We start from the raw sequence: 27,649 nt of genomic DNA on the forward strand, positions 1-27,649 counted from the left end.
TTTAAAGGCCCCTTCCCCTCTTAGGCCCCTGTGGAAATGCAGAGGCTATATGTCGGTCCATATAAAGTGATAAACAATTAGCAAAATAGTACTATCCAAAAAAGTTATCTTCTGATTTTCTTTTTGTAGAAATTAAGTGCATTTAAATCTGCGTAACTATTTGTTATTAGTGTACTCCTGGAAGGTGCTTCATCTCTGTAATATGTACTATCTTTGTGTTACTTGGTCTTTAGATATAAATGCCCCCCTTGTGTAAAGTTAGAACCCATCCAGATACAGCATAGTATCAATATTTCTCATCAACATAATGTAATAAGCCATTACAGTTACCTATGATTTATGCTGAAGGTCATCATCTTAAAGGTCATCATCTTAAAGGTCACCATCTTGAAGATTAAATTCCTTCAATTCCTCACAATCAGGCTGACCAGGGCCAGATTAAGGCTGCCAGCAGTTTGGAGAACTTCAATTAGGTTGAGCCATTTCCCAGGTCTACAGATAAAATGGGGCCCTATCTATCTGAGTATTGGTCTGGTCTTTTCCCTTAGCATAAGCCCTCTTAGCGCTGTGAGCCAGGAATAGACATATTTGCATATTTATTTGCCAGAATCCCAAACAGAGCATACATGGCCTATATGTCTCTGTATACCTAAAAGGTGAACTTTAATGGCAAATTCTTCATATGGAGAATAGTTTCTTCCCTAACCTGCATGATGTGCTGTGATGATCCAGCACAGTACAAGCAGGGCCTTCGGCTTCTACCAGTTTGAGCCTGTATCATATTTGCATAGAAGACTATTCCACTAGTCAACCTAAGCTTCCAAAAAAAGCCTGGGAACGCATAGTTTTTAGATAGCATATAATAAATTATTGGCACTAAACAGGTTGATTTACAAATAACCTATGACAAAAGATAGGATGTCAGAATCACTTACAGGCATCTAACACTGTATAATGCCAGATATTGCACCTTATCCCCATTCATGTAAATGAAAATTGGCTGTAACAGCAAACAAAGTGCATGGATAAAAGGGGCCCAGCCCAGAGCTTTTGTTTTTTCACTAATGCTGGACACTTGCTCATCAAAACAATTTGGTTGTTTCTAGCTCTTTAGCTTTGAACATAGCATGATATATTGGGTAAGTAGAAATATATTCTAAAATACAATCCCTGTGTACAGGTTGATGGTTTGAAGAATTGAGGTTAAATGGTGTATTTAATATTTCAGCCACTAGGTGGAGTGTTGATTACAATGTTCTGTGCGCATTACGTGTGAAAGAAATGATAATGATGGTATAAAATACCCTGTCCGCACTGCTGTGATAGAGATCTGCTTAGCTCTACTATTATATTACTCTGTGTTATACACCTCCATAAATAGAAACACAGAGGCCCACATTTATCAATGTACAGTTCGTCTGTGGAGTGTGCAAAGTGCACCACAGTCAGTCTGTGGAGTGGGAAGTGTACCTTTAACATAGAGGCCCACATCTATCAAAACTAGTGCAGTCTGTACTGTGTGCGGTTTGCCTATGGAGTGTGCAGAGTGTGCCAGATTCATCAAAACGGGTGCACAGTCCTCATTAAAGTGGTGCACCCTGCACTGCTTTGAAAGTTTGCACCATTTGTTCATGCCTCAGAATTGTGGCCCCTGTTGGTGTATACCTTGTCTGTCTTGTCGGACACAGAGTGTGGAACACAATTCTCCTGAGTGGCAGTAACAAATGTGGGGCATTGTTTAAATCGGCACCAAAACGCCACTTAATGTGTAGCCACGACATCATACTGGCACAAACACTTCATAAATACATGTGCAAGCAGTTTGTCCATTTTAATGCAAAGTCAGAACACTGGCGCAAACACTTTACTAAATGTGGGCAAGAGACTGGTTGTACAGAGATTGCACTGATAAATGGTAAATGCAGAAGCAGATTTTTCTATTGCTTAACATGCAGGTTCCAGTGTATGATCCAAAAGACAGATGATGGTAAACTACAGTCATGGTCATAAGTTTTGAGAATGATACAAATGTTAATTTTTACAAAGTCTACTGCATCAGGTTTTATAATGGCAATTTGCATATACTCCAGAATGTTATAAAGAGTGATCAGCTTAACAGCAATTAATTGCAAAGTCAATATTTGCCTAGAAAATGAACTTTTTCCCCAAAACACATTTCAACTTCATTGCAGGCCTGCCTTAAAATGAGCGGCTAACATGGTTTCAGTGATTGCTCCAATAACACAGGTGTGGGTGTCGATGAGGACAGAGCTGGAGATCAATCTGTCATGATTAAGTAAGAATCACACCACTGGACACTTTAAAAGGAGGCTAGTGCTTGGTATCATTGTTTCTCTTCTGTTAACCATGGTTATCTCTAAAGAAACATGTGGAGTCATCATTGCACTGCACAAAACTGGCCTAACAGGGAAGAGTATCGCAGCTAGAAAGATTGCACCTCAGTCAACAATCTATTGCATCATCAAGGACTTCAAGGAGAGAGGTTCCATTGTTGCCAAAAAGGTTCCAGGACGCCCATGAAGGAGCAGGAAGTGCCAGGACCGTCTCTTAAAAGTGTTTCAGCTTCGGGATCGGGCTACCAGCAGTGCAGAGCTTGCTCAGGAATAGCAGCAGGCAGGTGTGAGTGCATCTGCACGCACTGTGAGGCAGAGACTCTTGGAGCAAGGCCTGGTGTCAAGGAGGGCAGCAAAGAAGCCACTTCTCTCCAGAAAAACATCAGGGACAGACTGATATTTTGCAAAAGGTACAGGGAGTGGATTGCTGAGGACTGGGGTAAAGTCATTTTCTCTGATGAATCCCCTTTCCGATTGTTTGGAACATCTGTAAAAACGCTTGCTCGGAGAAGACAAGGTGAGCGATTCTACCAGGTTTGTCTCATGCCAACTGTAGAGCATCCTGCAACCATTCATGTGTGGGGTTGCTTCTCAGCCAAGGGAATCGGCTCTCTCACAGTCTTGCCTAAAAACACATCCATGAATAAAGAATGGATACAGAATGTCCTCCAAGAGCAACTTCTCCCAACCGTCCAAGAGGAGTTTCGTTATCAACATAACCTTTTCCAGTATGATGGAGCACCTTGCCACAAAGCAAAGGTGATAACTAAATGGCTCAGGGAACAAAACATAGAGATTTTGGGTCCATGGCCTGGAAACTCCCCACATCTCTATCCCATTGAGAACTTGTGGTCAAACATCAAGAAATGGGTGGACAAACAAAAACCAACAAAATTGTGACAAAATGCAAGCATTGATTGTGCACGAATGGACGGCTATCAGTCAGGATTTGGTCCAGAAGTTGATTGAGAGCTGCCAGGGAGAATTGCAGAGGTCCTGAAGAAGAAGGGTCAACACTGCAAATATTGACTTGCTGCATTAACTCATTCTAACTGTTAATAAAAGCTTTTATTACTCATAATATGATTGCACTTGTATTTCTGTATGTTATAAAAACATCTGACAAACACACAAAAATCAAAGGGCAACAGATCATGTGAAAATATAATATTTGCTCCATTTTCAAAACTTATGGCCATGACTGTATTTGATGCAAAACAGCCAACAAAGTTTTGGTCAGAGACTGGAAATGAGCTGGTTACATATGCTGCTTCCTTCTATGATCATTCTAACTATGTACCTGATCCATCTTTGGACATTTTGTGCAGCTCCATTACACTGGTACCAGCGAGTCTGACCTAATGGTTGACGCTTAGGTGATTTATGTATTTACCATATGCACACAGGCTGTTGGAAACAAACACACTTATATTTTTGTAGCTGCCCCAGAACAACACTTACCAACATTCTAGTATAACTTCTCAGTGGCACATTAAAGAGTTCCAGACCCTTCCTTACTGATACCTACTACTGTTGCAAGCTGGAATCAATCGAAACCCATTCCTCCTGCTGATTATTCGAATAGGATATGGTAATACCCACTAACTCACTGCATTCAATTTCAATTCCCCTTATGTTAATGCACTGTATAGTAGATTAGTAAACGCACTATATAATCTATAGTAAATCGCTATATACTGTTTCTTGATAGACTCTGGTAAGTAGCACGTCCAGGCAGTTTTCCATTTTATGAAGCTGAGCAATTTTAAGTTATATGGTGATCACAAAGAGCGCGTATATTCCAGTAGCGCAACATCACTTTATTTTCCTTCAACTAATTTATCTGAGAAAAGTAAAACAGCAGGAGGGGAGGTTCAGGCCGGCAGGTCTATCGCAGCAATTTATTTACTTCTCCACTGTCTTTTATACAAAAGAGGCATAATAAGGAATAGACACGCAAAGCTCCACATTTACCATCTTTTACTGGGATTTACACATTTACACATTCCCTTAAGACTTAAATGCATATAACTGATCTGTCAGAGCACAGATTTACACACACTCAGTATATATACACTTACAAACACAAGTAGGTGCCGTTGGAATGACTGGGAATTACAATGAGCAGACAAATTATTTGGGTGTATTTATCAAAGCTTGCACAATAGTTTTTTGTGCCCCTGCACACACATACACTCACCGGCCACTTTATTAGGTACACCTGTCCAACTGCTCGTTAACACTTCATTTCTAATCAGCCAATCACATGGCGGCAACTCAGTGCATTTAGGTATGTAGACATGGTCAAGACAATCTCCTGCAGTTCAAATCGAGCATCAGTTTGGGGAAGAAAGGTGATTTGAGTGCCTTTGAACGTGGCATGGTTGTTGGTGCCAGTAGGGCTGGTCTGAGTATTTCAGAAACTGCTAATCTACTGGGATTTTCACGCACAACCATCTCTAGGGTTTACAGAGAATGGTCCAAAAAAGAAAAAACATCCAGTGAGCGGCAGTTCTGTGTGCGGAAATGCCTTGTTGATGCCAGGGGTCAGAGGAGAATTGGCAGACTGGTTCGAGCTGATAGAAAGGCAACAGTGACTCAAATCGCCACCCGTTACAACCAAGGTAGGCAGAAGAGCATCTCTGAACGCACAGTACGTCAAACTTTGAGGCAGATGGGCTACAGCAGCAGAAGACCATACCGGGTGCCACTCCTTTCAGCTAAGAACAGGAAACTGAGGCTACAATTTGCACAAGCTCATCGAAATTGGACAGTAGAAGATTGGAAAAACGTTGCCTGGTCTGATGAGTCTCGATTTCTGCTGCGACATTCGGATGGTAGGGTCAGAATTTGGTGTCAACAACATGAAAGCATGGATCCATCCTGCCTTGTATCAACGGTTCAGGCTGGTGGTGGTGGTGTCATGGTGTGGGGAATATTTTCTTGGCACTCTTTGGGCCCCTTGGTACCAATTGAGCATTGTGCAATGCCACAGCCTACCTGAGTATTGTTGCTGACCATGTCCATCCCTATATGACCACAATGTACCCAACATCTGATGGCTACTTTCAGCATGATAATGCGCCATGTCATAAAGCTGGAATCATCTCAGACTGGTTTCTTGAACATGACAATGAGTTCACTGTACTCAAATGGCCTCCACAGTCACCAGATCTCAATCCAATAGAGCATCTTTGGGATGTGGTGGAACGGGAGATTCGCATCATGGATGTGCAGCCGACCTATCTGCGGCAACTGTGTGATGCCATCATGTCAATATGGACCTAAATCTCAGAGGAATGCTTCCAGCACCTTGTTGAATCTATGCCACAAAGAATTGAGGCAGTTCTGAAGGCAAAAGGGGGTCCAACCCGTTACTAGCATGGTGTACCTAATAAAGTGGCCGGTGAGTGTATAGTCACCGGCTATAGTGCAATTCCACACTAGTCAGGAGCTGGTGTAGAATTGGTGGCACACACCTGCCACTGGATACATCAGGAGCTGCGGCGGGAGGCGTGTGGCTTACCATGCTTCAGTGCGTGAAAATATCCCTCCCCCCTTTATTTTACTATGCACTTTATTTAACCTACAATATCCAAATGTTATTGTGGAATAATGGAGTTACCCCATTCTGCCAGAAAATTATTACATTTTCATAAAATGTTACATAAAAACAAAACGAGTGCTCTACTAATATATGGAGACTTCAATGTGGTCAGTGTTATCCAGGGGTTGGATTTGGTTGGCTCTCCCTGGCTTGCACAAGCTGACTGCTTGACTGCATGACTGCTGGCTACTGGAGGCATGACTGTTGGCTACTGGGGGCATTACTGCTGGCTACTGGGGGAATTATTAGTGGCTACTAGTTCCATTATCACTGGCTACTGGAGGCATGACTATTGGCTGCTGGGGGAATTAGTACTAGCTACTGGTGGCATTACTGCTGGCTACTGGGGGCATTATCACTGGCTACTAGTGGCATTATCACTGGCTACTGGAGGCATGACTGTTGGCTACTGGGGGAATTACTAGCTACTGGTGGCATTACTGCTGGCTACTGGGGGCATTATCACTGGCTACTAGTGGCCTTATCACTGGCTACTGGTGGCATTGCTGGCTACTGGGGAAATTATTAGTGGCTACTGGTGGCATTATCACTGGCTACTAGTTACTATTACTGGCTACTGGAGGCATGACTGCTGGCTTCTGGAGGCATGACTGCTGGCTTCTGGAGGCATGACTGCTGGCTAGTGGAACCACTACTACTAGCTACTGGGGACACAACTAATGAGGGCATTATTGCTTGCTTCTGGGACATTATTACTGGTGGCTAGAGATGAGCGAGTATACTCGTCCGAGCTTGATGCTCGTTCGAGTATTAAGGTACTCGAAACGGCTCGTTGCTCGGACGAGTATTTCCCCTGCTCGAGATCGAGCATTTAATTAAACAAACACAGTGAAGAACAATGAAGAATAGAATAAAAACAGTGAACACAGTGAACACAGGATCATTTAAGTGAAGAACACAGTGAAGAATAGATTACAGATGTTCGGCACATCTGCTTACTTGTCGGAAGATACACGCGGAACGGCAGCAGGGAGACATCGCACAGCAGGGAGACATCTGGCGCAGCAGAGACACATCTGGCGCAGCAGAGACACATCGGGCGCAGCAGAGACACATCGGGCGCAGCAGGGAGACATCGGGCGCAGCAGGGAGACATCGCGCGCAGCAGGGAGACATCGCGCGCAGCAGGGAGACATCGGGCACCAGGGAGACATCGGGCAGCAGGCAGACATCGGGCACCAGGGAGACATCGGGCAGCAGGGAGACATCGGGGAGACTTCAGTGGAAGAAGAGGAGCGGATCCCGGGACAGCGTATCTCCTCTCCCGACAAGTAAGCAGATGTGCCGAACATCTGTAATCTATTCTTCACTGTGTTCTTCACTGTGTTTTTCACTTAAATGATCCTGTGTTCACTGTTTTTATTCTATTCTTCACTGTTCTTCACATCTGTTAACTTGTCGGGAGATAATATACGCGCGGAACAGTGAAGAATAGATTGCAGATGTTTGCATACATCTGATCACTTATCAGAAGACATTCTTTTTCAATTAAATAACACATTTTATTCCCGAACCATGGTCCCTTTGAAAAATGCTCGGGTCTCCCATTGACTTCAATGGGGCTCGTTATTCGAGACGAGCACTCGAGCATCTGGAAAAGTTCGTCTCGAATAACGAGCACCCGAGCATTTTAGTGCTCGCTCATCTCTACTGGTGGCATTATTACTGGCTACAGTAGTCATTACTACTGGAGCATGGCTACTGGGGGCATTATCACTCGCTACAACTGACTACTGGTTACTCCTGGTAACTGTGGCTCTATTAAAGGGATTTTCAATTGAAAGAAATTTCTCAAATTTTAATATCTTAGTGATGTTTACACAATAAAGATAATTTTTAACCCCTTACTTACCTAGAATTCTACACAGTTTATTACTGTTTTAACTCCTGTTACTCATGGTTTGTGTCAGCAGGGACTCTCTAAGCAGACATTTCATGATTTCCCTGTGCTATGAGATGCTGTGTGCTGACATTGCACTTATCAGGGTTCAGGGTTATCTACACTTTCATTTAGCTTCCGAACATTCGACTAGTATCTGACACATAGAAAAAGAAATAAAATATCATTATTTATGGGGTGCATTTGTATTTACGAGATATATTTGTCTATAAATGAGAGCATTTAAATCTCTAACTAACTAGTTTGTACAGGTAGGTATTGTCTACATTGTATTCATGTGAGCAGCCTGCTGACATCATAGTGTGTCCATGGCCAGCGTGCAGGTACCTGCTGCAGGAAGGAAGAGGAGGACCTGCATGGGGGGGCGGGCGGTCAGAAATGTGATTATTGAGTTTATATTTTCTATGTGCTTGGCATACTGGAGGCTGGCAGGCTATATACTGGGGGCATCTGTTGGCTATATAATGAGGCAGGGAGCCGGCTATATACTGGAGCACGTAGGCTGGCTATATACCGGAGGCTGGCTAGCTGTGTATATACTGGGTGGCTGGCTAGCTATATACTGGGTGGAGGCTGTGACCGATGCATTTCCCACCCTATACTTATCCCTACGTGACAGTTTCCTCCACAAGCCAAGTGACCCACACATTAGCCAAGAACCAGTCCACAATAGCCAAGTTACAGTGCCCCCCCTACAGTAGACAAGTCAGATTCCCCAACAATAGCCAATTTGCAGTGCCTCCAGAGTATCCAGGTCACTGTATCCCCCACAGCAGCCAATAGTCACATTGGTGAACACAGTAGCCAATACACTGTAGTCCATAGAGTAGCCAAGTCACTACTCCCCCCAGAGAAGCCAATTCTGAGTGCCAACTTTGTGTATTAGGAACTACCAACCACCACTGATATCACTGATTATCTCTAAATCTCACATTCCCTGACAATACACAAAAGACTGCAGATTCTTGAAAGTCATGTCCAGTGTCTGAAGATGGGAGGCTCATGTGAGATAACATGTGTTCATTTATTATGCTGTGTATTAAGCAAGATGCTCATTTACCCTGCGCTAGACTAAATAGCTTCTAATTGTCTCAGCAATTGCTCGGAAAATGATACTGGTTACATTGACATTTGGATAAAATGCTCTCCGTAGCATATTGAGTAGCACAAATTAAGAATGGCCCTGTAATAAGAAAAGTCCCTATTTCCAAAATTACAATTGTTGCTAATATTTAGTGATTTGTCAAAGTTCCCCTAGAAATTGTAAATCAGCAGGTTAATGAATGAGAGTAATATTCATCTTGTCACAGAATTTATATAGGGGATACAAATTTAATAAAAAGCCAGTGTCACTTTTAATTGCCTTCCATTTAGTCGTCTATTTATTAAGGGTAGAAAATACATTCACCTCCTATCAAGTTCTGAAGGTTGATTGAAACTAAAATGAATATTAAGATTTATTGCCCTCATGCTTTGTCAGTAATGTTTATATGATGAGTGTGGTAATATCATCCTGTAAATCCATATTATTAATAAGAAAAATATGGTACTGCCTGCCTCTGAATATAGTAATTTAATATGGCTTTATTAAAGGGCTTCTCCATTTTGAACAATCTCTCATAGATGGAGGGGCTACTGAAGACAAGCTGATGACAGGGTGTTCTTTTGCTGGGACCTACAATAATGAAATGTACTAGGTTCTGTTTATTGTCACTACTAGCACAATCCGTAGGCCAAGTCTTCCAGAATTTGTGAAGAGCCTATTTTTGATCGGCATCTATAGAGATGGAGTGGTCTCCCTTTTACCAGTTTTTGATCTCTGAATTGCACCGATGACATAGGGTTACAGAGCCTGAGGCCTAGTACTTCTCTAGAACGTGCTATCATTTCTGAGGACTTTCTCAGTAGATCTTTTTTATAAGGCAACATAAGGTAAATCTTAAAAAGTCTTAGTTGGTAACACATTTGAATACTCACGTCATTGTTAAGAACTTTGTTCCCAACATAGGCAACCTGTGGTTTTCCATGGAATAATAAACTACAACTCCCAGCATGCTTTCCCAGCCAGTGATCTCCAGTTTGATGCACGACAATACCTGCTGTGCAGTTTCTATAGACATGGGGTTTACAGTACTTTGCTTTGCCAATACATCCAGACTAAACATGTGGTTTCCATAGTGACTTTACTTTTTTCTCTTCCAAATGTGCAGTCGACTTTATTTTGAAGTTCTTGTGACTATTTTTATTTCATTATTTTCTTGCTTCAGAAATTTTACAGCAGTGATTCACATTATATAACACCTGGGTGTTTTTATACAGCTATCTACTTTATAAAGTCCCCTAGGATAAACACACGATCATAGCCAAAGTTTTCACACCAAAAAGGGATGTGTAAATGCATTATATTTATATCTATGACATCACTGTACAGAGAACACACACAAAAAGCCCCAATATAAGTGAAATACAGGGGATATTCAGGGAGAGCAGAAAGCACCACAGATGTATTTCAGAATGAAGGTTTATCAACAAGCAAATGTATATGGTTTCTTTTCTAGATATTTGCTTGCTGTCCTGCTATAGAAATCTGTCCGTGGTCATGTGATGGACACACAGGTGCACAAGCTGTAGTATCAAACAGCTCCTGTTACTCTCTGTGATAATAACGGCTCGTGCACCTGTGTGACATCACATGATCATGGACATATTTCTATTCACTGGAAGTAAACAGAAATTTTCTATTGCAGGACAGCACACAGAGATTTAGAAAACTGTGAGGAATTGATACAGAAAGTATATAGGAAAATTGTATAACAGTTCCTTATGCAACACCCCTGCTGATGTATAAGCTTGTATAGTCAGGCCTTGGTGCAAGGAGTGGATTACAGGACATGACACCACACCTTTCCCTTACAAACAGTTGGTTTAAGGGCGTTAGCTACCAAATGTCACATATATTCATTGTATTTTTTGTATCCAGTCCAACACCAACCCAGGTGCCTGCCACCAGGACCATGGGCAGTTTGTCCCCTACACTGCACTTCCTCGAAAGTGCAACCTATACTGCCTACAACCCTACCAGCTGTGATATACATGGACCCTCTGGAGACCATCTGCTGCTGGCCTGCGTTGGTTTTTCCTTCTCCCATCTAGTCCATAGCCGAGCCGTGGGCGGCTCTTTCAATTGCCCGTGGGGTATGCAACACCCCTGCTGATGTATAGACAGAGGAATAGTCCCCTTTGCCTGTGTGTCGCCAGTAGGTGAGCCTGTACAACTCACTTCAGGGACATATAGTTAGATAGAGGTAATTATGCAGCGGTAGATACTGCCTGGATAGGCAAAGGTTAACCTGATTTATTAATGTTTATTATCCAATGATGTTCCACCTTTGTAACTGGAGTGTGATTGGAGAGTGAGCCACCACCTGACCAGAGACTAACAAAACCCCTTGGCAGGAAGTGACAAGTCTCTTAGTGCTGAGCTCTCACCTCATGAGCAGCTCTTTAGGCTCAGCTCCTGACTGAGGAGCAGCTCTTAAGGCCCAGCTCCCTTAGAGAGCAGACATCTTCTACAACACTGAGTGACAAGAGATTGTGGGGCAGATTCATCAAGTGTCTGAAAGTCAGAATATTTCCAGTTGCCCCTGGCAACCAACCACAGCTCAGCTTTCATTTTACCAGTGCTCATGAATATTTTAAAGGGGATTGGTTGCCATGGGCAACTGGAAATATTCTGACTTTCAGACACTTGATAAATCTGCCCCAGTGTGTCACACCTTCAGTGCCACATACAGAACACCCAGGACAAAGCTGCAGCTTCCATACCTGGACACAGCTACCTCCCGGCCTGCACCTACTACCAGGCTGGTGAATATACTCCTGAGGATCACTCTCCATGACCACCCTCAGCAATCCGGACTTCTCTAACAAACCGGCATCTGTACAAGATCGTTTGGCTTATTGCCTGCAATTGGTTGAATAAAGATCCGTCTGTTCTCTAAGTATGGCTGTTACAAGAAGGGCGACCCATCCATTACTCAGGGACCACAGTGTGCCTAGGCCGCAACTGCCAGCCACTCCAGTATTCTGGGCCCTGGCTGCCTCCAGGCCCCTAGAAAAAGGCTAGGCCCCGGTGGGGGATGTTGCACTTACCTAAAGTATATCAATTATTTGCTGAAATACAATTTGATAATGGTTGTAGTTAGCCATTCTGATCTCGAGCCTTAAAGCTCCAGTATATAAGGGGGTTCAAGTTTAGTACTATTGAGAACCTATTGAATGGGACCCCGCCATTAGCTTCTCCACTGAGATCAGAGGTACAAGCACCATTCTGAGTTACTTTGTAGTAGCTCACCTCCCATGCAGTTACCTGGGTCAGCCACCACAGAGAAAAAAGAGCCGTGCCTCTGGCTCTGCCGTGTTAACTCTAGAGATTGAGGCATTCAGAATCATCTGACTGTGGGGGTCCTGTGTCTAATGTACCTTTTAATACAAAATAAGATGTATTATATCAAACTGAAATCTAGCCTACCCCTGTCCTGTGCTTTCTAGCCTACCCCTGTCCTGAACCTGCTAGCCTACTCCTGTCCTGAAACTGCTAGCCTACCCCTGGCCTGAACCTGCTAGCCTACTCCTGCCCTACAGCTTTCCTGAACCTGCTAGCCTACCCCTGTCCTGAATCTGCTACCCTACCCCTTTCCTGTGCTTTCTAGCCTACCCCTGTCCTGTTGTCCTGTGCTTTCTAGCCTTCCCCTGTCCTGAACCTGCTAGCCTACCCCTGTCCTGAACCTGCTAGCCTACCCCTGTCCTGAACCTGCTAGCCTACCTCTGTCCTGAAACTGCTAGCCTACACCTGTCCTGTGCTTTCTAGCCTACCCCTGCCCTGAACCTGCTAGCCTATTCCTGTCCTACCCCTGTCCTGAACCTGCTAGCCTACCCCTGTCCTGAAACTGCTAGCCTACCCCTGCCCCACCCTTGTCCTGAACCTACTAGCCTACCCCTGTCCTACACCTGTCCTGTGCTTTCTAGCCTTCCCCTATTCTGAACCTGCTAGCCTAACCCAGTCCTTCCCCTGTACTAAACATTGCATAGTTTTACTATTAGCTCGATGTATAAAACCTTCAATGATTACTTGACCCAACTTACCACTCCTGTTGCTTAGGTTGTTATTCCAGCTATAAGGCTTGGGTAAACGATCTTACAGGAGTTTCAAATCTCACATGATGATAAGTGATATTGTTGGTTTCTACGGACATAACATTGTATACCAGTGGATGCCGTTCTGTAGGATAAAAAGTGATTTTGGAAGAATTACTGACATTCTTGTGGATCTGATACATTCTCCCTTCCTTCTATTTTTCTTCCTACTTTCCTCACCTACTTATCACCTACCTCTCATTTAGACTTATTTTATTCCTTCCTTCCAACTTTTCTTTCTCAATTACTTTCTTTCTTCCTTCCCTTTCTTGCAGCATTCCTACCTTACTCTTTGTATCTTCATTATGTTCTCCTTACTACTTAATTCCCTCCTTCCCCGATCTGCTGCTTTGTTCTATTTTTTCCTTCCTAAATGCTTATTCTATTTTATTTATCAACATTAATTCTCTATACAGAAGATAAGGGATAAATGTCTGATCATGAAGGGTTTTACTGCCGGGATCTCTGCAAATAGTCCCCCTAAGCTGACCTCTGAGCTGCCCTGTTTCACAGATTTGGGTTGTCCTGTAAGCCATGCTGAAAGTCCCATAGCAGTCAGTTGAATGACAACACAGCTTGAAGGACAAGCCAATGCTGGAATTCTGCAATAAAGGGCATCTACTCAAAGAGTAGATCCTATGGATAAGGAATAAATGTCAATAATGTAAGAACTCCATTTACTTTCTCCATTCCTATTCATCAATTCTTCCTTTCAGTGTAGGGTTTCTTTAATGTGAGGATTAGAATGATCTCCTGCTTTATACATTTACAAGCTCATTCATAATTTCTTGCTATAACAGGGAAATATCGCTGTTTGTGATCTAATTAAAATATAATCAGCTTGCTGCATATAAACAAGTTATATAAATAGAAAGTGGATAATAAAAGCAGGAGAAGAATGGCTGATGTGAAGGGAGACTGGGTGGGTGTACAACATTATATATTAGTGAAGAACAGCAATTTACAGGCTGATGTATTCATCTATATTCAGAATGAATTAAAGACCCTTTTAGTCAATGACAACCGATTAGATATAATTTCATACAGGAAGTCCATTAAAACATAGCATTTTATCAGGGCTGACTGGATTTACTTTTTGGAAAAAGAACATGTATATAGGAAAAAGAACATGTATACATGGGGCTCAGAGGTAGTATCTGTCTCCTAGTGCTGAGTAATAAATGATAAGTGAAATCACTGATACACCAAATAGTTGGGGTCACCAGTAACACACCTGAAAGGTGGGATCAATAAGGGATGACTAATACACATAATTTGTAGGATGACCGATACACATGATATGTGGGATCACTGGTACACCTGATAGGTCGGATCACTAGTATCACACCTGATAGAAGGGATCACTGATGCAAAACATTTATCAAACTTGAAGGAAAAGAGGGATATCCACTACGGTTTTCAAAAGTATATAAATTGAAATTTTTATTAAGTCATAACAATATATTAAAAACATTTAAAAAGCACAACTGAGTGCTAAACAGACACCACTATCCTGGTGGTGGATGAATCCACTAGAGGTACATCAAGAAATACAAATAGCATGGTAGCATAAAATACTTAGACTACATCAGAGGTAATCAAGGGTAAGGAAATGAAAGTGCTTAGAAGTGAAGTAAATGTATCACCTCCAATAGAGTCACAGTTACCTCAATATCTCACGTGTCCAGTTTAGGGATAGGGGGGGCAGAGAGCAATGCAAAACATTTGTGGGAGCGATAGTACACCAAATAGTTGGGAATCAGGGGTTTTGTACATAATAGGTGGGAGTACTTTATATGGAAAATGGGATCACTACATGACAGGTAGTACTACACAGTATACTACACAGCAGTACTACACATGATAGATAGAATCACTGGTACTACATATGATAGGTTGGAACACTAATACACATAAAACGTGATATCACTGGTATTACATGTAATACTTGGGCTTAATAATACACACATACCTACAAATTTTCTAAATGCTTAATGAGGAATGCAAACTTTGGTGCAGAAAGTGTCCATGTTGTAATCCATGCCTCGTATTCTCATCTCACCACCCAGTGAAAGACTTCCTTAAGGTAAGCGAGGCTGCAGACTGGCTCACAGGTGCGCCTGCGACCCGGGATATGGGTCGCAGGAGCACCCGTGACAGTGGATGCCTTACACTGAGATGTGTAGCTCTATAGCTTCTCTCCAGAACCATCCTTCTTATATCCTTAGATCCCATTGTTTTTCTAAAATAGCTTTTAAAAATATTGAAATCAGTCTGAGCGGCTCTGGAGGTGTCATCCGAGCACAGGCGGGCTCAGTCGTGTCTAAATTATGCACATCACCACTTTGCTCTGTTCCAGACTATCTCCGTCGCTATCCCAGACAGAGACCTGGTAACATAAGCCTACTCTCTGCAAATCTTGGGCAAGCTGCTAAACAGCAACCTGTGCAGGAAGCCTTCACACAAGCATGTGCAAGATTTGAGGACAGCTGTTGAGTGTCACTAGCAAGATGTGGGGATACTCAGGCATGGAGCGGAGTGGGGGCATGCATAATTTAGACATGGCAGAGGTAGCAGGGTCTAGGGTGTTGCCCCCAGAGCCCCTAAGGTTCTCCTAAGGCTCTCTCTGCCTTCCTCATCTATCTGTTTAATTATATACATCCTATAATTTGACTAAATCCTATTTTTATATGTGTCTGTGTAACTATTTATATATCTAGCTTTTTGTCTATCTATTTAGCTTTGTATCTTCTATCTATTATTTATCAATCAATCTTCTATCTCTCTTCTACTCTATCCATCTATCTCTCATATCATAGGCATGCTGCAGATGGAAGTCATGTAGAATAGGCGTTTGTACAAATATATCCTATTTCATCACAGAATAAAATGAAATAAATTTCCCTTCCAGTCTGTATTCAAAATGCTTCTCACTGGCTTCTCTGCTTATGCTTCGTTCTAGAAAATGGTGCAACCAGACAAAATTGCACCATGTGCTTTTTGGATCCTTCAGACCTCAACTTAGTATTTCTGACAGCTTGAATTGTCTGTTATTTTACTTAAATGGTATTCTGCGAAGCAAGCAAAATTCTGCCTAAATAACTTTGCCATTAATTGCATACTTAATGCTGACATGCATTGTTTAAATTCTGTAAATCTGCTATAATTACTCATTATTACTGGAGGTGAGTAGAAATGTAAGTTTGGGGCTGGGGCTTGGGTGCGCACTGCCCCACCTGAACATGTTGGCAGCAGTGCAGCCAATCCGGCTAATTGATGGCTCTATCTTCTAGCCATGGCTGTTATGGGTCCACTCATCTCTAACTATTACCTCCAAACAATGTACTTGACGATAATGGTTAACTATCCATTACTCACATAAGGCCGTCATACAAATTATAGTAGCATATTTTCCCGAGAATACCACCAAACCGTGCTCCTTTCTCCAATTTCTAACTACTCTTTTTATCGCATTTCTTCTGGGTGTTTTCATATAAATAATGGTAAAGACTATGACTAGTACTTAACTCTATGTATTTTTCCCCCAGAGATGTAAAACAGTCATATCCAAGTGCTTTTTTAGGGCAAACGATCTGTAAGTTTATTGGGTCATATATCCGATAAACAGAATTATATATACGCTATTTCTAATGGCGTCTTGGAAAGTGCGGTGTTTTAGTACCAGGGAAACTGCATTTCTCTTAAAAAATGGTTTCTAAAACTGCTGAAATTACATTCCCCGTAGGTCTGGAAGCTTTGAATAATAAAATCCAGACCATTATGCACTATGGTCTCTGCAAATATAAATTCTTCTTAATGTCATAATATCCTTGAAACACGGCAGAAAGGGAATTTGATCTCAAGTTCATGTGTGAAATTTTTTTCTGCATGCCAATGAGAGCCCGGTGGATCATAACTATTGATCACTTACATACCTTTAACTGTGTGAAAGCCTTGGTGACATAAATTATAAGGTACAAACCCTGTAATGGAAGTGTTTAAGAAGCAGAAGTTTTATTTAAGGTATACTTATATGCCTATTACTCCATGCTACATCTGAGCCTGGAAAGCATTTATATAGAAACGTTCTCTTTAACAAATAAGGACTCTGATTGGTCGCTCACAGTCACAGTCAGAGTCTGGTCACACGTTGCATTTAACGCATTGCAACAGCTGAAGGGAGGTTTGCCTAATTAAACAGCTGATAACACGTGTGTTTACAAAACCCAACAGTTAACGCATGTGTTTGTTAACACATGCATTAACGCAAGCATTAACATTTGGATTTTGTAAACAAACCTCCCTTCAGCTGTTGCAGTGCGTTTTGAAACGCATGCGTTAAAAGGGACGTGTGACTGCACCCTAAAACCCCTTTCACGTGAACGTTGTGAGGACGAATATCCGGCCGCAAACTTGAATATACGTCCCCATAGACACCTATGGCACTACCATACCGTGCACAGGAAAAAAAGCATGCTCTATCTTTTCCTGTGTTTGCAGTCGGGCACCATGCTTCGCTATGGAGAGGAAAGGGGTCACCACTCCGACCTCCAGTGCGTAGCTGTATATTTACTCGGGCATGCCAAAAGTCTGTGGCAATAACCCTTGTCACACCATACATGAAGACAGCCAAACACCAGCTTATATTTTTACTCCCTGGCCTCTCAAAATACGTATTATGGGAATTTATTACAACACATAACTCTGTATACATTTTATTCTATAGGAACTTTCATCCTGGGAAGTCATATATTTAAAATAAAGCAAAATCCGCTCGCCCTTGACTGAAAACATGACGAATGCCTCCTTGAATTGTCACTCATCTTAAACTCCTTTTAGCCATTGTGATGTCCTCGCAGAGCCGACATGAAAAGCCAACCAGCCGAATTGTCGCACAAAGCCCTCAATGCGGTGAATAATTGTCAGTCACATAATAGGAGCTTTCTTATTTTTGTCTTTGTGACTTGCAGTAATGCCAGGACTCCCATCATTCCATTGTGTTGGACATTTATATCTATCTATCTATCTATCTATCTATCTATCTATCTATCTATATATATATACATACATACATATGCACTGTGCAAACTGTTCTTAGGCTGCTGCTCAGCACTTTGAAGAAAATATAGATGGAGTGAGACAGCTCTATATTCCTAAATGAATGAAGTGGTTTCTGTGTTCGCTACTTGTATTATCAAAGTAATAAGCTCCTTCTATAGCGACACTTAGAAATGCAGCAGGCAGAAGTACAACGGAGGAGGGAAAGTTGAAATCATTTGTCTCCGAGTCAGACCTTCAATATCCTGACCTGCTTCTTACATAACCAGATAGTCCCTTGGGCCATGGACTGATGAGATACTACATCGGGACTGGCTACATAAAGATATTACATTCACAATTCTACTATTAGAGTCAAAGGGTTATGATGACAATAGAGGATTCTGGAGTAAGATGCTGAACTGACAAGATTCCCTCCTCAGGGTCTCTTCTGCATCAATGATTTATTTTTTCCTCTTCCTCTGGTAGGAGGCAATTAGCAAACATTTTCTCTTGATCCTGAGTGATATTATTCTTGCTTTGCTGTTACAGGAGATTCAATGAATACAAGTTCCTGACATCTTTCTGTAGGGTCAAGGATAATGCTTGTAACAATATTTGGCTCTGGTCACACAGGGCATGGATGCAGTGCTCCTGTGATGTAAGGTAGCAGCATGATGAATGTGATTCTCTAAAATAATTTGCGGTCCATGGTCACACAACATGCCACACAACTAAATGAGTATTGCAGCTTTACTGGTCTCCGTGGTCTCGTACTATACATGCCATCATTGTTGAGGCTGGTTGCTGGCTGCAGTTTACCACAAATTACCACTACAGGAACATCCAGAAAGAATGCTTGGGACAACTGAAGCACCCACGCTCCTTTTTTGTCTTTTTAATGTTCCATCACTTTTGAGCGAGAAAGAACTATAATTGTACTTACCTGTGAAGTTTGGTGAGTGAGTCCTTTACGCATCATTATGTATAATTCCCCATTCCTGGCATTTAAGCTGGCACTGTGTTGTACCATCCAAATCACCCATTTGATTTGTTGATCAAGGTGTTTTAATTAAGCAGCATGTATGAAAACCAGGTAATGTTGTTGTTAAATCAACATGAATCCTCCTTGAAGATCCACATTATATCATGCTGATGGCTCACTAAAAATTCATAGCTATCTTTAGTGACTGTTCTACTGGGAAAACTCCCCCCCCCCCATTCCTTTCTGTCTTGTTATAATCCCCCATAAAAGTCATCTGGCAGTTCTACCTCCTGGATCCTCGCCATGACACTGAAACAATATATACTGCCTAACTTTAGGAAAAGATTAGAATTACTGTTGTAGGCATAATCCGACAGTAAAGTGTATAACAACCCCGCCAAAGACATAATAGTGGAATAAAGTCTGTATATAATGTAAAGGTGGGATGGAGGCTGTTCATCAGCCCATATTCTAGGAGCTCAGGTGTGGATGCTGCGAGCTGCGGATGATGCATCTGTATGAAAGCTATGCCATGTCTACAAATGCTCAGTACAATGAAAAACTTTACATCTATTCAAGTATCTTCCTATTGTGAAGTGTGCAATACTAGCATCAAAGAGATAATAGCACACAGAAAGTAGAGAATGTAAAAATGGGAAGGATTCATAGGTGTAACCATCTCTATAAATGCCATAGCAGCCCAGCACCTCAGACCTTTTACCATAGAGAGGAGTGAAGGATGCACAGAATTACTGTATGAATCTGGTCTGGAGGTGCCTCAGTGATGATTTATATTTATGGCTATATATACATACTTGTCAACTGCCCTGGATTCAGTAGGACAGTCGCTCATTTCTGCCCTCTTCCCCCTTGGTGGCAGTCAGAATCCAGCCTGTCTGTGTCCAGATGAGTTTGGTGTAATGGTGTAGCATGGAGCCGACAGCTCCCTACTTCCCCATTCTGTTGTTCAGGAATGTCCTGCAATCTACTCCATCTAGGTCTGGAAAGGTTATGTGTAAGATTTTATTGTTTAATGAAACCTTCCATACACATGAAATGATCAGGTTTCACCAACAATTATCGCATGAAAAAGACGACCTGTTGGCGCTCTTTTAATGGCATGTGAGTGTAACTCTATAAAAATATACTGTGGACACCACAGAGGTTGGATAGTAAGGAGAAATTTGGAGGAATCTGGCATCTTTAAAACCTTTAAGCTTTATCAATCCAAAAGAAGTTTCTTTATAAAATACTCACGTGGCCAATATACTTAAAGGAAATCAACCACTGAAAAAAACGTAAAAAACTATAGAAACTCTTCATCTTGATCCTGGCACTGTCTATCACTATTCTTGACATGCCAGCATCACTTAAAAAGCAAACTTAGAATTAGCAGCACGACGTGCACGCCATGTGGGTAGCATTGGAGATGGAGGTGACAAGTCACGCTAGAGGCGTGAATTCACGTCTCTAGTGTACTGTCACCTGCCTCAGCACGCAAGGGCATTTGCAACATCCCCCACCGGGGCCTAGCCTTTTCTTGGGGCCTGGAGTCAGCCGGGGCCCGCAGTACCTGAGTGGCTGGCGGTTGCGGCCTAGGCACGCTAGTGTCACGGTGCTTGGTATGGGGAACCGGAGGGCTGTCCTACAGCCTGGCAGGTCTACAGCAGGGTGGTGTTGGCAAGAAATGATGAGGGAGAGGCTGCTATAGCGGTTCTCCCTGGAGCAACCCTTTGGTGTCTAGAGTATGAGTCTCTGTGTGGTGGACAGGGTGCCTGTGATGGTGACAGCCGTAGTAGCAGGGACCAGACGGAGGCAGACGTTGAACAAAAATAACTTACAGTTCTTTATTGGAACCAACAGGAACAGTAGCAACGTGCCTTAACAGGATGGTGGAGTGCTGGAGATGTAGTTGGAGGGAGCCACAGGATGTAGATCATCAGCCTGGATGCAAAGGGCAGGCTGAGAGTTAGCTGTGTCCTGGAAGGATGCTTCAGCTTTATCCTGGATTGCTTCAGGCATCACCCTTGAAGGTAGGATGATACCCCTTTCCTCTCGCTAACTAGCTATTAGCTCCATGCTTCAGGCAGGGAGCTGGCTCACCTGCTTTGGTCTGGTATGCTGGCTGCACAGACTCTGGATTAACTCCAGTCTGCTTCTGAGCTACTGCTCAGCTAACTGCTCTCTAGAACTTTTGTTACTCCCACTGGTCAGGTGGTGGCTGCTCCTCCAATTACATCTCAGCTCACAGAAACAGAGTGTAATACATGTGATTGGCTGACACAGATGACAACACACAAAACACTTAACTCCTGCCTTACCAGGCAGGTTCTACCACTGCAGTGTTCCCCTGTGTTATCTAGGGACTATGTAGTGACATGCTGTGAGGCTAGTAAGACCCTACACAGGCTGCAAGCTACATGGTGGGACGTATTCGCAACCACTCCTCTGCCTTGCATCGGCGAGGGTGTTGCACATGCATAATTAGCACCCCTGAACACTGAACATCTTGTCCCTGCACTCTGTGCTGCTTATTCTAAGTCTTGTTTTCTAGGGGATTCTGGCGTGTCAAGAATAATGCCGGACAGCGCCAAAACCAAGATGAAGAGGAGCAAAGGTGAGTATTTAAAGGTTTTTTTTAATGTTTTTTTCAGTGGTTGAAACCCTTTAAAGGAAATATACCATCAAAATCAAGCATAATAAACCAGGAGTACTTACTCATAGATCACTTATTATCCATGGCCCCATTCCTTCTAAAAATCAGTTTTTAAAATTATGAATCTGAGGGGCTACCCTAGTCCCTCAGTGATCTGTCTTTACAGACTGTTATACTGTCTCACCCCTGACCTCCTCTTCCTCAGCACTTACCTGTGGTGAGCATTAAGTGTTTGTTACAGTTGGTGTCTACTAAGGGTTTATTCAGAGGATGATATGTGATATGACTGTTTCTTGTGAAGAAACCATTGAATTCACTCTTGTGAATGGGCACATAACAGATGCTGAATAAGAAGCTATGCCTTTTTTTCTGAGCAGAGAATCTGAATTGATTCCCTATCGTATTGTTTCATAAATCTGTGTCAGAAAGCCTGATTAAATTTTGTAAACTAGTTCACATCTATACATTTTTGTTAAAACCATAAATAATATAAGCAATGAAATAATATTTTTGATGCTCTGTACAGGGGTAAGCAGAGGCAGGGATACTATATTACAGGTGAACCAATGATGAATAAGGTACAACCGAAGGAAAATATGGCAGGGAAAAAATAACTCCTCTCTCTATATAATATGTTACAGGTGTAAGAAATGAAAATATCTGTCCTCAAAGGCAAGAGTCTGAGATTAAACTTTGTCCCATGTAATACATCATAGAGGAATTAATTCATTGCTGATATTGGTGATAGTGGAGAAACATTGCACTAGGAGGCCCATGCCAATTTTCTGTGGTTCAACAAGAGTTCAGTTAAAAGTTTGAAAATGATAATGGTGATGATGAGGATGATGGTATTCTGGGTCTACGTGTGATATTAAGATTTCTACAAGATGTCTGAATAAACATCCTACATCATTGTTGAATGTCTAGTTGGCAGCAGAATGTCTAGAGTCATAATGTTCCCTATAGGGAGTTTGTATTATGGAAAAGGAATATATATAGTCTTCTTATATGAAGACAGAGGACCACTTTTGAAATGAGGCTGTTGCTTTTATATTACCAAAAAAAGTTTCCTGAATTCTTGTCCTAAATAGCAAGACAAGGAAGAAGGGCGCCTCAGTGAGAAATAGGATTAAATCCAATGGGTGCAGGCTGGTAAGGGTCTGGCCCAGGACCCCAGAGGTTCATCAAATATAGCACTCCGTCTCAGTTTCTAGGGTTTATTCACATGTGGATACAAACTATCACGGATGCACCCAAGTTCCTTGTCACCGGCTGCGCTGCAGTCCTCAGCCGGACTTACCTCTCCACGAGCCTGCTTGCTGATCGACTAGGCCGCATGCTTGCGCTCCTAGGGCGTGCGTGCGCCGTCTCTCCCAGCCTGAATCCAGCTCAGCCCTTATAATCCAGCACCTCCCTTCCTTCCTTCCATTCTAATGGAACTTCCAAGGTTTCCACACCTTGCTTCCCACAGCGGTTCCTGTTGAAGTGATTGCCCATCAGCGTTTCCAGACTTCTCTGTGTTCCTCCAGTGTTTCCAGACACCTCCGTGTTCCTCCAGCGTTTCCAGACGCCTCCGTGTTCCTCCAGCGTAACCTCCTGGAGGCTCCTGTATTCCAATAATCCCAGACGCCTCAAAGCCACCAACTCTCCTCCAAGGACCTCTCCGTTCCCGACTGCCTGGGTCCTGTGCCAGCTGTTGCTTGCTTGTCTGCCTGCCGTGAATTCTAGCTCATCCTTACAAGCCGCTTTCCTGCTGTCATCCCAGGCTCGGACTGTGTCCTACATCCCTGTCATCACTGTCTGCCACCGCGGGTTTAGTCGCACCTGTGGAATGACCTGGTGGCTCCCCACCGCAGCAAGACCATCCCGATTTGCGGCGAGATCTGGTGAAGACCAGGGTGCCACTTAGACTCCGGTCCCGGGTTGTGGCTAGTACTCTCTCCATCTCCCGCGGTGGTTCAGAGAGGCCACTGGTCTACAGACTCCTCCCTATAGACTCTTCCCATAGAGACTTTCCTCCCGGGTACTCCCAGGTACCTTCTTTTGTCTGTGTACCGTTACAGCAAGATCCGGCCATTGACTCTGCCAGGATCAGAGACTCTGCCAAGGATTCTAATCAGTTGCTGGCAGATCTTTCCGGATTTGTTGCCCAGCAGTCCCAGTAGCTCTTTTTTTGGGAAAAACAGTTAAGCAGTGTTGCTTCCATGCTTCACCAACAGCTTGACTCCCAGCAACTTCGAGGTCGACTTTCACATCTGCCTTGCTTGGCTCCGGGTTTCCAGAAGCTGCTCCAATCTCCGGCTTTCCCATAAGCCTCTCCAGAGTCTCTGGCTTTCCAAGAAGCCTTTCCAGAGTATCCGCCTTTCCCAGAAGCCTCTAAAGAGTCTCCAGCTTTCCCAGAAGCCTCTAAAGAGTCTCCGGCTTTCCCAGAAGCCTCTCCAGAGTCTTCGGCTTTCCCAGAAGCCTCTCCAGAGTCTCTGGCTTTCCCAGAAGCCTCTCCAGAGTCTCTGGCTTTCCCAGAAGCCACTCCAGCCTCTGGTTTTTCCAGGGCCGCTCCAGGCTCTGGCTTTCCCCGAAGCCACTCCAGAGTTTGGCTTTCCCAGAATCCTCTCCAGAGTCTCCGGCTTTCCCAGAAGCATCACCAGAGTCTCCGGCTTTCCCAGAAGCCTCTCCAAAGTCTCCGGCTTTCCCAGAAGCCTCTCCAGAGTCTCCGGCTTTCCCAGAAGCCTCTCCAGAGTCTCCGGCTTTCCCAGATGCCTCTCCAGAGTCTCTGGCTTTCTCAGAAGCCTCTCCAGAGTCTCCGGCTTTCCCAGATGCCTCTCCAGAGTCTCTGGCTTTCCCAGAAGCCACTCTAGCCTCTGGCGTAGCGCTGTGGTCCCCCGCCCAGACTTACCTCTCTGTGAGCCTGCTTCCCGATTGACTAGGCCACGTGCTTCAGCTCCTAGGGTGCGTGCGCGCCATCTCTCCCACCCTTAAAGGGCCAGCATCCTCCTGATTGGCGCTGGCTAATACGGCTCAGCCCTTATAATCCGCCACCTCCCTTTCTTCCTGGCCAGATCTTCAGCATTCTAATGGAACTTCCAAGGTTTCCACAACTCACTTCCCACATCAGTTCCTGTTGAAGTGATTGCCCATCAGCGTTTGTAATTTTCAAGAAGTGAATAACAGTGTTACAAGGCGAGTTTAAATCCCGCGGAGGACGTGATGTCAATCATGACGTTTAACAATGTGAAAAAATTCATAGAAATAAAAAGTAGATCATATAGACAATCAATATGGCCACTAGAACTCCGCAATCAGTTGCATACAGTTGCGGTACAGCGTTCTCTAATGAAGTCTCGCCTCTAGTGATATTAGTGCTCTGATGTCTCGGCGGCCATCTTGGAAAAGGGAAAAGAGTGCTCAGGACCAGTATGGTGTGCTAACTATCCAGAGGATACCAAATATGCATAAAGGGAGTAATCTAGCCATGAGGCCCAGAGGGACAAGTGTCTCAAGGACATAACCCCACGAAAGCGCTAATATTAACGGTATATCAGTGCCCAGTATAAATCTGGGTTGATTACCTGTGAGACGACTACAAGCGTATGGTCCTCTAAAAGCCTTAAAAGCTGTTCTCCCAACGCTAGATACCACTTAGTTCTATATCCAGTACCAAAAATTATTTCCACGTCTGTTAAGTAATGACATGCAATTACAGAAAAATTATACTTGCAACTACTAAAAATAATATAAGTTTCTGTAAATGAAAATACCTGTTCCTTCAATAAAGGAGCCTGTCTGAGTGGGTCAAGTGATCTGTGTAAAAAAGAAAAAACTGAATAAGACAAGGATCATAATTTGATACAGGATACTTAATTTAACATTTTACAAAAACTACCTAACAATGAAGTATGTAGGTCACACATAAAAGGTTGATACAAAAAGTTCCCAGTACACGGCATGGAATATTAAACACCATCACTATGAAGTGCAATTTGTTATGCAGAAAACAAGCCATCACACAGCTCTTTACATGGAAAAATAAAAAAGTTATAGATTTTTGAAGGTGGGGAGTAAATAATGAAAACGCAAAAATGAAAAAGGGCTATGGCGGGAAGGGGTTAATATATTCCCTATGGCTCAGAAAAGGAGAGGGTACTAAAGACTTTTCTTGCAGCATCTATAACTATTACAGGCCACCAACATTAACAATTTGCTATCCTCCATGTTTTAGTTTTCTTTTCATTTTGTTATGATAATGTGTTACCATTTTTGATATTGAGATTGTTGTGGTCTAATGTTAGCTTGATATGTCAACTGATCCATTACCTGCACATCTATCCATATGTATCAATATGGAACCTTCCAGTAAGAGCCAAATTACAACTACTAACTCTGTGAACCTTATTACCACAAATGACTAATCTCAGACTGAAATAGAGCTAATAAAAGACTCAAAATTTCTCTTATGTAAAAGCTGGTGTGTACTTCCTGGCTGCTCTGCATTATCTCTTACACGCTTCTTGTGGTTAACAAGCCTGAGATCTCTCCACTTGTTCTCAGTGTCTGCGCAGCACATTTTTTCTCATTGATTACATGAGCTCAGTGTCTTTAGACTTATTGGTTCTTGAAAGCTGTACTGTTCTGGTATGCTGCTCAGGAACTCAGCTTAATTGAAAGTAATGCAGTGCTGCAGGCCTGTCAGAAATGTAAAATCATTGGCAAGCGAGAAAGATCCTTAGCAAAAGCTGTTAGATCCGCAGAGCGGAGTAGTAATGCAGAACCATCTCTGTATCACACACAGAACCATCTCTGTATCACACACAGAACCATCTATGTATCACACACAGAACCATCTCTGTATCACACGCAGATCCATCTCTGTATCACACGCAGATCCATCTCTGTGTCACACACAGATCCATCTCTGTATCACACGCAGAACCATCTCTGTATCACACACAGAACCATCTCTGTATCACACAGAACCATCTCTGTATCACACACAGATCCATCTCAGTATCACACGCAGAACCATCTCTGTATCAAATGCAGATCCATCTCTGTATCAAATGCAGATCCATCTCTGTATCACACGCAGAACCATCTCTGTATCACACACACAACCATCTCTGTATCACACACGGAACCATCTCTATATCACACAGAACCATCTCTGTATCACACACAGATGCATCTCAGTATCACATGCAGAACCATCTCTGTATAACACACAGAACCATCTCTGTATCACACACACAACCATCCCTGTATCACACACAGAACCATCTCTATATCACACAGAACCATCTCTGTATCACACACAGATGCATCTCAGTATCACACGCAGAACTATCTCTGTATCACACACAGAACCATCTCTGTATCACACACAGAACCATCTCTGTATCACACAGAACCATCTCTGTATCACACACAGAACCATCTCTATATCACACAGAACCATCTCTGTATCACACACAGAACCATCTCTATATCACACAGAGAACCATCTCTGTATCACACACAGAACCATCTCTGTATCACACACAGAACCATCTCTGTATCACACACAGAACCATCTATATATCAAACACAGAACCATCTCTGTATCACACACAGATCCATCTCTGTATCACACGCAGAACCTTCTCTGTATCACAAGCAGAACCATCTCTGTATCACACGCAGAACCATCTCTGTATCACACACAGAACCATCTCTGCATCACACACAGAACCATCTCTGTATCACACGCAGATCCATCTCTGTATCACACACAGATCCATCTCTGTATTACACGCAGATCCATCTCTGTATCACTCGCAGATCCATCTCTGTATCACACAGAGAAACATCTCGTATCACACGCAGAACCATCTCTGTACTACACACAGAACCATCTCTGTAT

The sequence above is a fragment of the Engystomops pustulosus genome, chromosome 7 (assembly GCF_040894005.1).
Source record: "Engystomops pustulosus chromosome 7, aEngPut4.maternal, whole genome shotgun sequence".
Taxonomy (NCBI): Eukaryota; Metazoa; Chordata; class Amphibia; order Anura; family Leptodactylidae; genus Engystomops; species Engystomops pustulosus.